The 12,988-nt window shown below is 43.1% G+C and overlaps 1 protein-coding gene across 5 annotated transcripts in view; it reads left to right on the top strand.

Moving 5' to 3' along the window:
- Window positions 1-67: 67 nt before the first annotated feature.
- The window catches only part of flrt1a (fibronectin leucine rich transmembrane protein 1a), a 36,845-nt gene continuing 23,924 nt past the window's right edge, over window positions 68-12,988 (top strand). The window contains exons 1-2 of one of the 5 annotated variants that reach the window (XM_031857060.1): window positions 68-609; window positions 12,222-12,449. The gene's annotated coding sequence lies outside the window, so the exon portion shown is untranslated. Of the gene's footprint in view, window positions 614-12,221; window positions 12,662-12,988 lie in introns of all 5 variants that reach the window. The other 4 variants (XM_031857059.1, XM_031857063.1, XM_031857057.1 and 1 more) reach the window with 4 other exon arrangements.

The following is a 12,988-nucleotide window of genomic DNA, read 5'->3' as shown; positions in this document are numbered from 1 at the left end:
TCTCTCTCTCTCTCTCTCTCTCTCTCTCTCTCTCTCTCTCTCTCTCTTTCACAGAATAAAACACGTTTCAGCGTCTGAGGGGCGCTTTATTCAGTCCATACCGCGGATATAGCACAGAGCCAGCACCTTTTTTGGTTTTCTTTTTAGCAAACGGTGCACGGATGAGCAAGCACGTACCGGCCCGGTGACTAATTGCCATAATAAGGCGCACAAGTTCGCCAGCGACTCGGCGCGTTTTTTTATTAATTTTTTTATTTCTCCGTATTACCATGTAGCCAGTGCCGCAGCGGGGAGATAATCGGGCGGAGGGAGCAGTTACAGAGAGGAGACAGAGACGAGAGAGAGAGGGGGAGAAAGAGGGAGAGAGGGGAGCTCGCAGCACATGATCGCACAGGCTATCCAGTCACTGATCAACTGGAGCATTCATAATTGCGCTGGCGACAACATATGGGAATACAACAAGGCGAGATTGTGGTCACACCTGCTTCTGGAGGACACCGGAGGACCGGTGCGGGCACTACAAAAAAAGAGAGAAAAAAGGGGCGGCCAAATGCGAGGGACTTTGCATCAAACAACCGAGAGAAAGCGTGGCATCCGAAGCACCATCCGGTAGGTGAGCCTTGATTGATGTGCACGGACTGCCAATATGCTGTTCATCATGGGATCTGGCCATGAAGGGGGTGCGGGGGGGTACAATCACCCCATCAGTGTTTCATTGCGCGTTATAGCCCCAACAGGTATTTGACACATATTAGTCCGACGTTTGAGGCTCGCTTCAAGAAATGACAAGGTCTCTATGTGAAACGATACGATCGCCTCTTTGCAAATGCCAAACCACTTGATTGAGGGTTCGCGTTTGAGTGAGCATGTCACATAATATGAGCAGTGGATTCTGGTTCGGAGGCCCAGTCTGGATAGAAATCCAAACAAAGGAGAGAATACACAATATAAAAGCTACACTGATTAGGTAGTGATGGGCATGTAATACTTAAAAAAAAAAAAAAAATATATATATATATATATATATTGAAGAAACAACATGTAATAGAGTTGTACTTATAATTTGAGTGGATTGGTGTCTGCATTTCAGTTCCAATGAGGTGGAGAACAATCAAAACGAATACATTAAAGAATCGGTCAGAATTTTTACTCAAATATCACGTAGCCTGTTATTCTGAATGGAGACTGTAAAGTTGGTGAGTTTTGATAACCTGAAGGCACGCGCACCCCACCCCACCCCCACTGCCGGGTTCCCATTGACTTATCTGACTTGTGGACGGAATGACTGCATATATTACTCCTGCAGCAGTGCCTCCCACCATGAATGCCCATTAAATTGTCATTAAGTTGGTAAAACAGTTGGATCTAATAGCGCCGCACGCTGAAATCAACACAACGTGCAGTTAATCCAAAGATGTGAATGAGAAACCGAAAACAAGTCCAATTTTCAGTACAAAAATCAAGCAACAATAGCTCTTTCAACACCTCCGAGGAAACCAGATTTCAAGCATTAATGTCTGATCGTGACAGCATTTGGGGAGAAGATGTCGACATAACCGCATTTCCAATGCAACACATTAGTTAGTGCGGTGTGCTGAATATCAGGATGAAGGTAGATTTGGCGCGGGAAACCTCTGACCAAAGCCCACAGAGGGGCACTTCCCAGAGGCGAATCAAAGCAGGTTGACGAGGACTCGTATAAATAAGGAGCTGCAGAGGCTTGAGACATGCCTGCTGCAATAACTTGCTCCAACCTGTGCACATGGCACGGGGGGGCGATAGACAAACAGATGGCGTCTCCAGAGGAATTCATCTTGTGGAAGTTGGAAGCGATATTCTTGGATGGACTACCCTCTGACTCGCCTGGCACCGAGGCCTGCGTCTGGCAGTAGTGACGGTAGCCGCGGTGAATGGCCTCGCTGATTACATCGCTCACTTTTATGACTTACCCATACCTTTTTTAAAGGAAGAAGAAAATCCCTGTAGTTTCACTGCCGCTGTGATGCTGATTAGAGTTGTTCTGATACCGATACCGGTATCTTAAAGGCCTCGGATACGGCTTAAAATGCTGGATCAGGTGTTGGCAAGTACACGAGTCTATGCGACGATCCGTTATTGCGTTATTATATCATTTTTTTGACTCATTGCGATACACAGGAACAACACGTGTCGCTCGCTAGCCGATACACACATCATGCCGGATCGGTAGTGTGCATGTGCAGCCATCGACAGAGATGAGAAGGAAACAAGACGGCTCTCTCGTTAGCTACGTCCATCACCAAAAAATGGATCCCTGCCTCCAAAATGGTTGACGGAAGTAGCCATCCTGCTTCTTTCTCATCTCTGCTGGCAATATTTCACACTGGAAAATCCCACCAGCAAAACAGCGACTCTTTGCTATCGGATCGTTACTCGGTATCGGCTGATACGCGAGTTCAGGTATCGAAATTGGGAAGGTAAACATGGTATCGCAACCTCTCTAATGGTGATGCTGCAGCGTGATGCTGAATCAAAGCGTGGCTTCAACATACATCAATGAATATGCAAGACATTAAGAATTTTGCTCTCAGATGACCAGGCACAATGCAGCCTCTTCCAGTGCTATTAAATGACTAGTGTGGCTTTCTAGTCATTTGTTCGCAGATGTAGCGGGCTCAATACAGTGCAAGGTATCCGTAGTGTGACGGTCTTTCAGCGTGTTATTTGTTGAGCTGCTTTTTATTGACACAGTCTGTGCAGCGGATCTTGGATGTGTTTATGTCGCCGTTGTTTCAGCTCTTTCATGGCGTAGCCATGCATGCTCTATGGCTGCACTGCTGAGCTGCCTCGTTGATTGCTTCATTGCATTACAGCAAAACATTTCAAATCAGTATATTGTGTCGGGTGATTAATGCCTTCGGTAAGCAGCTATGTAATAAGCGGGATAATGTAGAGGGAACCATTCATTATTGCGATCGGTCTCGAGGCTTACTTTCGATAATGACCACCTCGCTGCGAGCGTGCCTTGCTTGGCAACCTGTAGCAGATCGCAGCCTGGTGCTGCTGCTGCCAGTGCTAAGCCAGTCTCAAACCATTAGTGCTTGTTTTAATTGGCTGCGAATGCAACGTAACATTACTTACAGAGATTTGACTTATTCACGTTATTGGCGTTTGACTGATGTCCAGATCACTTTGTCCAAGCCTCTGGCAAATAAATGTAGAAATCATTCAAAACGAGCCAGAACCGGCTGCATGAAATAATTATCATAAAACAATATACAGATCAAAAGATCACTTGGATCACAGGTGGATGATGCAGTCTCAGCTCAGCCGAGCTAGCTGCCCTCAGCCACAGTACTTTTTGCTCACACTTTGAATATGCGAACATCCTGTCTATAAAACATAACTGCATAGCTATTATATATCCGTTCATGACAGCTCAGTCATTATGCGAATGACAGCCTTCCCGCTGCCCATTGTTGCCATTGCCGCTGAGAAATTGATGGTTTGCAGTGTTTGTGGTGGTCAGTAGGTGGAAACCTGTCAGAGCAGACTGGAGGTGGACTGACAAGCGGGATTAAAGCAGCTCACAGAAATAAGTGCAGATTGATTTAGACAAAAAGCACCTACACTTACTCACTCTCCAGTCATATTGTTAATTGCAAGGAAAGTCAATCCAAAAAAACCCTCCACAGTGTTGTGCTGTATTGGTAAAACTGATTAAGGAGATGCATGAGTACTAATTAGTACCACTCAGGAACAAAATGAGAAACGTATGAGCGTGTGTTCAAATGATAGGTATAAAAATGACATGTCATGAAGTAGAGCACACCTACATTTATCTGGTGGAACACATTAGAAGTGCTCTTACACTTGCGTAGCAGGGGGAAATGGGAGAGATCTAAAATTGTGTGTGAGAAATAAATGATCCTCTATATGCCATAAAAAGAAAGTGGTAGTTTCTCAGTCTCTGTTTGAGATCCAATTTCTGCAAAATGTCTGTGGGCATACACCTTTGTCAAATGGAATTCGTCATATTTTAACTCCATTTTGCATCCAACTGTTTTTGTTGTTTTAATGAAAGCTGTTCTCGAGCCTCTTACCTTTTGCATTAGCAGGAACAAAAACACAGTCCCTCTCCTCTCTTCTCCAGTGCAAGCATTAGAGGGGAGGAAGGGATGGAAAGGATGGAAGGGATGGAAAGGATGGAAGGGATGGAAGGGATGGAAAGGAAAAGGAAAGGGAAGGCTTGGCTTGGCTTGGCTTTTCTGGAACCAGTGGGGTGGTGTTGGTACCCTTGCCACAGGCCTGCACTGAGCTGGACAGCCTCTATCTTCGGCCAAGACCACAAAATAATTAGTTGTACATTTGCAGGGCAAACAGCACGTTGAACCACTGCTGACAAAACCGAGGTTCATTGGAGCGGCGTTAGTCAGCTGGCTGGGAGACATGAAAGGGGCAGTTTGTGACAGGACGTGTCTCGCTACCACCAGCTAATGAAGCATCTCCATAGCCAGTCTTAGCTCAACCTTCCACTCCACAACATCCGTCTTTCTCGTTTTCATGCTGCAAATTCTTCCATTCTGATGACAAACACCTATTAACGTCATTAACGTATGAATGGAGGTATTACATCATCTCCTTTGTGTGACTTTTTGAGCAGCCATTAGTGTATTTCATTGGTGGAGAGTTGGCAACACGGTCTTTCGTGGATTTATCCAGACATTTATTGTAAACTTCCTGCCATCCTGTGCAGCAGACGCCGAAGTTTTATGAGCGCTATTTCTTTGGCAGAGCGGGAACAGCGGTATCAGCACATGCACTCCAAACCGAAATCCTTCCAAGGCAAATAAAATGCAAATGGAAATGAAAACATTTCCAATTGTCCCCTAATTGCTGTTGATTGTTGTAATGCTGATTGAAATGAGTATGAAATATGAGACACTAATGAATCAATATTAACCAGCGGCAAGATCTTAATACTTTCAACAGTATGTGGCCTGTGCTGAATTTTTATGCGAGGTTATTAGAAGGTTATGTAGAAATAAGAAAATAAGAAGAGTTTTGTACAACAAATCAAAAATAAAACCTCTATAACTCTAATCTGGCTTTATTTATGCAGCCTAGCACGTCATTTAACAGACACCTGAGACAAAATATGTCTTTTCTGTTGCTGCGATGCATGAGATGGACATTCAAACATGTCATTTTTAATATCGATTCCAAGAATCAAAATGCAATGAAGTCGAGCACTGAAAGCATGCAAATAGACCATAATGACCACGAGCATAGCACCTATTACACAATGCATGGTGTTCATTAGTGCTGATGCTCTTTTCAGTCGCACTCACTTTGTTTTGACATGAAGAGAGGCAATTTGTATCTTAGCTTGGCCATCAATCGTCACGTCTCTGACATGCACAACTGAGAGAAAAACATAGTCCATCTTCATTTGAATCGGATGTTCGTAAACGACATATCAGTTCATTAAGGTGTCATTGTGAAGAGCAGTAAATACCAACGCTTGTTAAAGAACACCCTTATCTGTGCCTGCTTTGTAACTGGTTTGGTATTTTGTTGTTTTTTTCCCAGTTTGAACTGGTCAGATTGTTTGTTATCTCTGTGAACAGATCCTGCATTCATCTGTAGTCAGAACACCAGCCGATGGGTTCTGAGATTGGGTTGCTTGAAGCCAGATGGGTCTGCTGTTCCCTCAGCTTCTTGTAGATATTGATAGTGACGTTGGAGCGGCCCGGCTAACATTAGGCTTCCATTGAGGTGTAGCTTAACAAAACATTGTGTGATGGTTCAGTGATTCCCAACCAGGGGTACTCGTACACCAGGGGTTACGTTGCTGGAGTTGAAATGGTTAAAGGTAATGGATAGATACAATTAATGGATAAACCGGTCGATACAGCTTAAATGAATGAATTAACAGTTTAAATTATTGTAAAAATTCCCTCTTCTGTATAATTAATAGAAAACACATTTGGAACATAAAGGATGGTGAAGGGGTACTGGAGTTCATCTGGTCGGATGATACCCACCAGTGTCGCTCTAACAGCCAGTCCCACAGCACACAGACACACTATGGATCCTATTAGATCACAGGCTTTTGGTAAATACGCAAGGTCTGTGAGGTTCAAGCTCACATTCTAATATTGAATCTAAGCCAGTGCAGGTGCAAAGACGAGAGATTGACATGATATCACTAAAAAGAGCCGACAGGAACTGCTCTGCCCCCCCCTGCTATGCTTCAGTCTTGCTGTGTGTGCAGTGCATATCTTCCCCTGATTACATCAGCTGTGGTGCTGATATAACCATTTACTGTGGTTTCGAGGCTAAAGAAACACGGCTTCCTGCATTCATTTTGTCTTTTTGAGTATTTTCAATGTCTGCCATTTTTACAGAAGAAAAAAACAAAAACCCTCTTCATGTGTCAGTCTTTTCAAAGCGAACAGCTTAACGCTGCGAGTGGCTGAGTAGCTATACTTCGGCTGTGCATGCAGAGTGACCAGTTCATCCGCAGATGAAAGCCCTGCGCCAAAGAAAGCCGCGAGAGGGTGCGGGGGTTGTCGTCATTGCATTGACGTTGTTCAGTATGTGGCTTTACTTTTTTAAAAGTGGTATCCTATAGAGTCCCCGAGTTGAATGTGGAATAACACGAGTTGCGGGAACAGACATCAGTAGCTTGAAGCTGCTTGTGAGAGCGTACTGAGCTGGAATGAAATCACAATTCTTCTGTCTCAAAAGAGCCTGTGTTGGCAATATTACTTCCTGCTTCATACATTGCACTGCCATGTTGAGAGACTGCCAAAGCAAACATCGTCCTCGCTCAATTTTCATTTGTGCTTGATTTTAGGAGCAGGCTCTGGGTACATTGATGCAGGAGATACTGTATAACGTTGATCATATTCAACGCGGTAAATCAAACCTTCTGCCTCTCCCATTGGAAATATGTTCTTCTGCTGAACTTAATTTGATCTATCCTACGCATTCTTGGAGCTTTTTTAATCTAAAAAATACTAGATGACCCCACAGCGATATTTTCAAACAATATGATCATAACCGTTTCATCACAACATGAAACACAACTACTGTATGTAAAAATAGGGTTTATCTGAGTATAATAGCAATATCTTTAACAATGCACTCTCATGCAGCCTTGAAAACAATGTTTCAATTAAAGGTGCAATGTGTAATACCTGGTCTCATAGAGGGCAGCATTTTACCTCTACTGCCGGGTCCATGCAGTCTAAATTTACAGGCATCAGTTATTAAAAAAACTACAAACTAACAGCAGGGCAAGAATATGACCAATCTGCAAAAAAAAAAACCGGACGAACTGTTCAAAATTACACTGCTATCTTGTAATCTTCACGTGTGGCGTTGGCCTATAGTTTCTGTTAGCTATCTTTGTGTTTACTGTGCCGCTCACTGGAGCTGTATGTTTCGTGTTTGCTTTGATAGTCTGTTCATTGGATTGAATCCAAAGTGGCAGAAACGAGAAAATGGCCGGTATGTTGGTTTCGTCCTCTCCTCTGCCAGAAGACAACTTCGCAGAGTGGTTTTACATGACAGGACGGGCCAAGGCTAGCTGGTTAGCATGCCCATTTCTGTGCAACACAATACGTAGACGTCTGTGACATAATGCTGACATGGCAACCTCCTCACCTTCTGTTGTTAATATTAGTTCATTTAAATGTTTTGAGCTAAAATTCCAGTCAGATCTTGCACTTTGGACCTTTTAGTTGAGTGAAATATTGTTCATGGTGTGTTAGTCTAACAACTATTATTATGTAACACAGGAGCTACTGCCTGCGTTTGAGGCCTAAATTAAGGTGATAATTATTACATGTATTTTGACGATATGACAATAGTGATAGTGAAAACAAAACGGACATTCCGAAAGCTGACACATTTGAAATCTAAAAGGCAAAAACAACAGCAGCTAATGGTGGTTTTGCTTCTCGGTTCAGGCTCTAAATGAGAGGTGGAGGAGGCTTTCTGAGGCCCAGTAGTATTGACATTTGTAGACACTAAAGCGTTTAAATCCAGCACAAGTCACAGAATGTGTCTTCCAGTGATTTAGTGATCTGTTAAGCCCCCTTGTACACTGTAAATCTCAGAAATCAGTGTCTTATGAAAAGCCAAAGCATGCATGCTCAGTTCCGTTTGTCAGTGATAGAGCCGTATCTGACATGTGTTAACCAAACACATGCGGATTCAAAAAGTGTCAGAATCACTCTATAGCTGCAGAGTGCCGCTCGGTTGTAAGCCTTTTCATATATGCCAAATGTATTAAATATGAATGTTTCCCATGAGGAGGAATACAAGCTAGTTGTATCTGCATGTGTCATGCCTGATCGTGTACCATGAAAGGCTTCGAGAAATCTATTAATCTGTAAATCTGCTGCAGCAGAGCAAAGAATATCAAGTGGCTTCATGTCAAATCCAATGCACGTGCTGATACAGAGGATTTTCAACCCACACATGCTGCTGACACTTCTTCAGAGTAAACTAAGCTGAAGTTCTCTCTTCGCGGCGCTGTGACTGTTGGTTGATTGATGGTCCCACAGTCAGAGAACCGCCATGACATCACATTTTGTACAGCGTGTTGGTTGGTTGCTCAGTGCAGCAGGATCCGTAAAGGGGTAAAAGTCTTCATGCATCATGCAACAAAACAAGCATTTCTTAAATGGACTGCTCATTTTTCTGCCTTTTTGTACAGTAGCGCGTTTGGATCGTAATAACGACAGCACACCTCTTACATCGTGATTGACTCCACTTACTGTGTAAGTGCGACGCCAAATGTGGCATCAGTCGCATTAGTCTTCTCGCTCATATTGATGGATTTCTACTCCCATGCAGAGTATGCATGAAATACCACATTGTTGTGTGTGGTTGGTGTCGCGTTAAACCCAAGGGTGCACTCATGCGGACTGATGCATTAAGAATCACCATGTTGTGGTAATTTTTCCCATTAACATGAAAAATGCTCTGTCATGTTTCCTCTCCGGAGAAGGCTCTCGCGCCCTCCTTCCCTTCAGCATTCTTTCCTCCTTTCTCTCTCTGATGTCGACCTCTCTTCTTTCGGGGCTGCCGTGTTTTTTTGTTATCATCAGAGAGACAAATGAGAAACAGGAGAGGAAGAAAGCCTCGGGGCTGTCCTCACATTGTCACCACTCCCTTAGCCCCTCCCCCGCGTTCTCAGTCCTCCATCTTTGTTTTGTCCTGAGTGACAGCTGGCAGCCAGTAGGGTACAGTGGGCATGCCAAGCCAAGTGCAGATATTTGCCAACTGACTTGAGAAAATACACATTTGAAACGTGACTGACTCACACGTGTGCCGCAGCTCTGGATCTCCCATTGTTGCTCTCCTCGGGATGGCTCGAATGCACGCGGCAAACTCACGGCACTCCCAGCTGCTCGCAGAGCTTTGTGGCCATAAAAAACATGCAACAGTACGTTGACGAAAGGCCTGTAAATGAATCCAGAGGGACGGACTGGAGGCAGAGGCCACGCAGGCAGCTGCCATAAAATCAACAATTGAAAGTAGCGGCGCTCGGAGAGGAATTGATTAAAATAAAACACTTACGTTATTATATGGGCTGATTTTAAATTTAGATCGATTTTTTTTATTTGTTATCAAGATGTAGACAGGTCGACATCCTGACATCCATTCTCTATATTGCCTCTGGAAGGCTCGTGCGATTAGTTCCTTTTTTTTGTTTTTACTGGAGCAATAATTAAGCGTGTTAATGTGTTTTTTTTTCCCTTTTTCTTTCCCTGAACAAAAAAAAAGAAAAAAAGAGGACGGTGCTTTGCTTTTAAATTTAGGAGCTTCATAGCACACAGCAAAAAGAAGACACCGTAATGACCCTGCAATCTGCAAACAGCACCTTTTTATTATACAAACAGCGTGTGCCATCCCGCTCTCCCCTTTGCTTGTGTGTATACATCTCAATACATATATATATACTGTGTATATATATATATATAAAATTCAGCTTCACACTACAGACAGCACAGCTGGTACTGAGCTGAGTCTTGCATATGAGACATTCTGACTAATAAGTGGTGTTGAAAACAGGAAGAGCCGGCATGAAAAAGAAGCAGCAGTACCGTAATTTTTTTTCACAATTTGCTTGTTTTTCAAGAATTCCCCAATGGCAATTTGTTTTTCATTCTTTCCCTCTAAATGGAAAGTGACATCTGGGTCAGGTCCTCTGGTTGATGTAGACCGAACAGCAGCTCTGGAAATCCGAGATCTGATTAGTGTTTTGTGGAGGCTGGATTGCCGAATTTTACAACAATTTGTGGAGGTGCAGAGGTCAGCGGTTGAAAAGAGGAAATTGGCAGACACAAAATGACATTAAGCATACATAGAGAGTAAAAGAAAACAAGATGTGTGCCAGTATAACGGTATGATCCTACACACATACATACACCCCAATGTCTATGTGTAATCTGGGATTATTGTAGAAGGAGGGCATGACCAGCACTTCATGCTACGGAGAGATGCACAAAATAGAAAAAAGAAATACAAGAAGATACAAACCACAAGGCTCAGACTTGAACCTTAAGGGATAAAGCAAGACAGGCGGTAATGAAAGATCAGGGATACTGGGATTTGTTGTTTTGCTTTGATGGAGGAAACAGACAGAGGGAGTGTGAGACAGAGACAGAAACACCAGCAACAATAATCTCCTGGAAACCGTTCACAGACATTCTTTTATCCAACCTGATATCTGTGTGAATGTTGCCCGTAGCACCAGTTAAAGGTGTTAACATCCAGCATCCTGACACTAATTACTACCATTACCACACTAACAGCGGAGACATTTGTTTGATAACCAAAAACAAACTAACGTCATGTGTCTCTGCGTCTCACTAGAAATTGGATAAATTGCTTTATGACACATTTTCTGGATTTCTTTGATAGTAAAGTGAATACCTTTTGAGTTTTGGAAAGTGCAGTTTTCATGATTTACTGATCATTTATAGAGCAATCCATTAGTCTTTTATCACAAAAACAGATCATTAGTAAAGAAAATAATTTACTAATTGCAGCCCAGATCTTTACCCTCGTCATTAAAGTGACAGATAACCGTTTTTCTGTAGCGTTTCCAAGAAACACGCCGGGAGCATTCACAGGATACAGATGTCACATTTGAATCGTAGTTTTTCCTCATCCATTCTTATTTCTGATCTTTTTAATCAGCCAGCTAACATCCACCGCTCTTATCTTTATACAGATAGAGGAGCAAGAATGAGGGATGTTGTGATGCATTGGTTGAGCACGTCGGCCTGCTGAGGCTGCTCCGCCCTTTAGCCATTTATGTCACACCTGGGTTTCAGTGGTCATTGGATTCCTTTTTTTACGAACATCAATCGTGTTTTAAATGAATAATTCCCAAGCCATGACAGAAAGCTCAGGGAAGTGGCTCACAAGCAGGGCACTGAACATGTCCTATATACTGCAATAAAAGTGGATAAGATCGCAATGTGTAAAAGAAATAGGGAACATTTGTGTAAACCGGTGGCGTGTTCAGACGCTCTGTGAGCTACGTGATCAACGAGTTGTCAGTAATCTGCTCTGTCCCTTATCAAAAGTACAGGCAAAGTACTGTTTCAAAGCTTAACTGTCATATGCTCGGAGAACAGGTTGCCATCCATAGAACAGAAACATTAAATGCCCTGACGACCTGATTTGTCAGCCAGCTTTGTGCCATGAGTTGATTGGATCCTACATGACCACATTTTCTATAAAAGTGCAGTCAGTTTTTGGTTCATATTTGAGATTTATTTTTTGTTCTCTGTGCACTTTTCACTGATTTGAAGTGGGTGGGACAAAAGGGGGATGACACATACTTCCGTGCACTGATCAAGATTTCGCAAAATTTGAACGAGGATGTGGTTACTGTCAATGAAACCTGACACACACAAACCACACAGTCCAGAAGCAGCAGATACGTTATTTGTTTTTAATAAACGGTTACAAAACTGTATAATAACTATATAATCCTTGATAACTTAATAATTACCATGCTGCCTGACTTGTTAACTTGCTACACACAGTATAATACATATATAATTATCTTGTATCATATATATTGCTACATGGCTCATAACTTTGCCTTTTATACGTTCACATATAATCATCTCCTGTTTCCTGTTAAAAGTGAACATTTCTGCCCACAGCTTCATTTTTCTTGTGACATTTTGGGTTTGTTGTTTCAGATTGATGCTCCCCGTTTAGTGCTTGCGTGCTGTCGGACGGCGGCGAAGACATGAATAACTTGGCCCGTCCTAAACTTCGTGAGACCAGAAACACAGAAGCAATCAGAGCTCGTTGCGCCGCCCACACTGGGTCAGATTACAGCGACACATCAGCCGCTCGCAGCGTGGAAGCCCCGTCAGGGTGCAGCAGCAGCCAGCCGCCTACACAGACGGGGTCCAGATGGACAGGTTTACTGTTTTTGATTTCCTTCCCTCCTCCTGCCACTGAGCCTCCCTCTCTTCAGGCTTTGTGCCTTGTGAAATGAAGTGCGATGATCAATTGCGCTGAACATTTCTCAGAAGGTTCAAAATGGAGTTCTGTGGCCCTGCTCTGCCGCCTGAATTTCTTTTAACTCTCCTCTGTGCAGGAAGACAAATGGCCGCCCCTTTATGAAACAGCCGTAAGCAGTTTGATTGTTAACACTGTAGGTGTTTAATATTTCAGCGGAGAGTTGTTAAATATATAAACACATTACAGAACATTTTTTTTATAATTTATGAGCTTTTTAGAAAATTACATCATACCCTTTCTATACAAGTATCTGGTTTCTCTGCTTTTCCACTAATACAACGGGAGTGTTTGACCCCTCTGGGAGTCCTTCGCCTGTATTTTTTACAGTGTCACAGTTTTCAGTGTCAGAGTCCCAATCAGTCATATGGCCATGGATCTCTTCCAGCGCACTCTCTCTCTCTCTCTCTCTCTCTCTCTCTCTCTCTCTCTCTCTCTC

This window comes from Anarrhichthys ocellatus, unplaced genomic scaffold (genome assembly GCF_004355925.1).
Source record: "Anarrhichthys ocellatus isolate YVR2014 unplaced genomic scaffold, GSC_Weel_1.0 scaffold18, whole genome shotgun sequence".
NCBI classification, from domain to species: Eukaryota; Metazoa; Chordata; class Actinopteri; order Perciformes; family Anarhichadidae; genus Anarrhichthys; species Anarrhichthys ocellatus.
The sequence above is the reverse complement of the archived record's forward strand: the minus strand, read 5'-3'. Positions and strand labels throughout refer to the sequence as shown.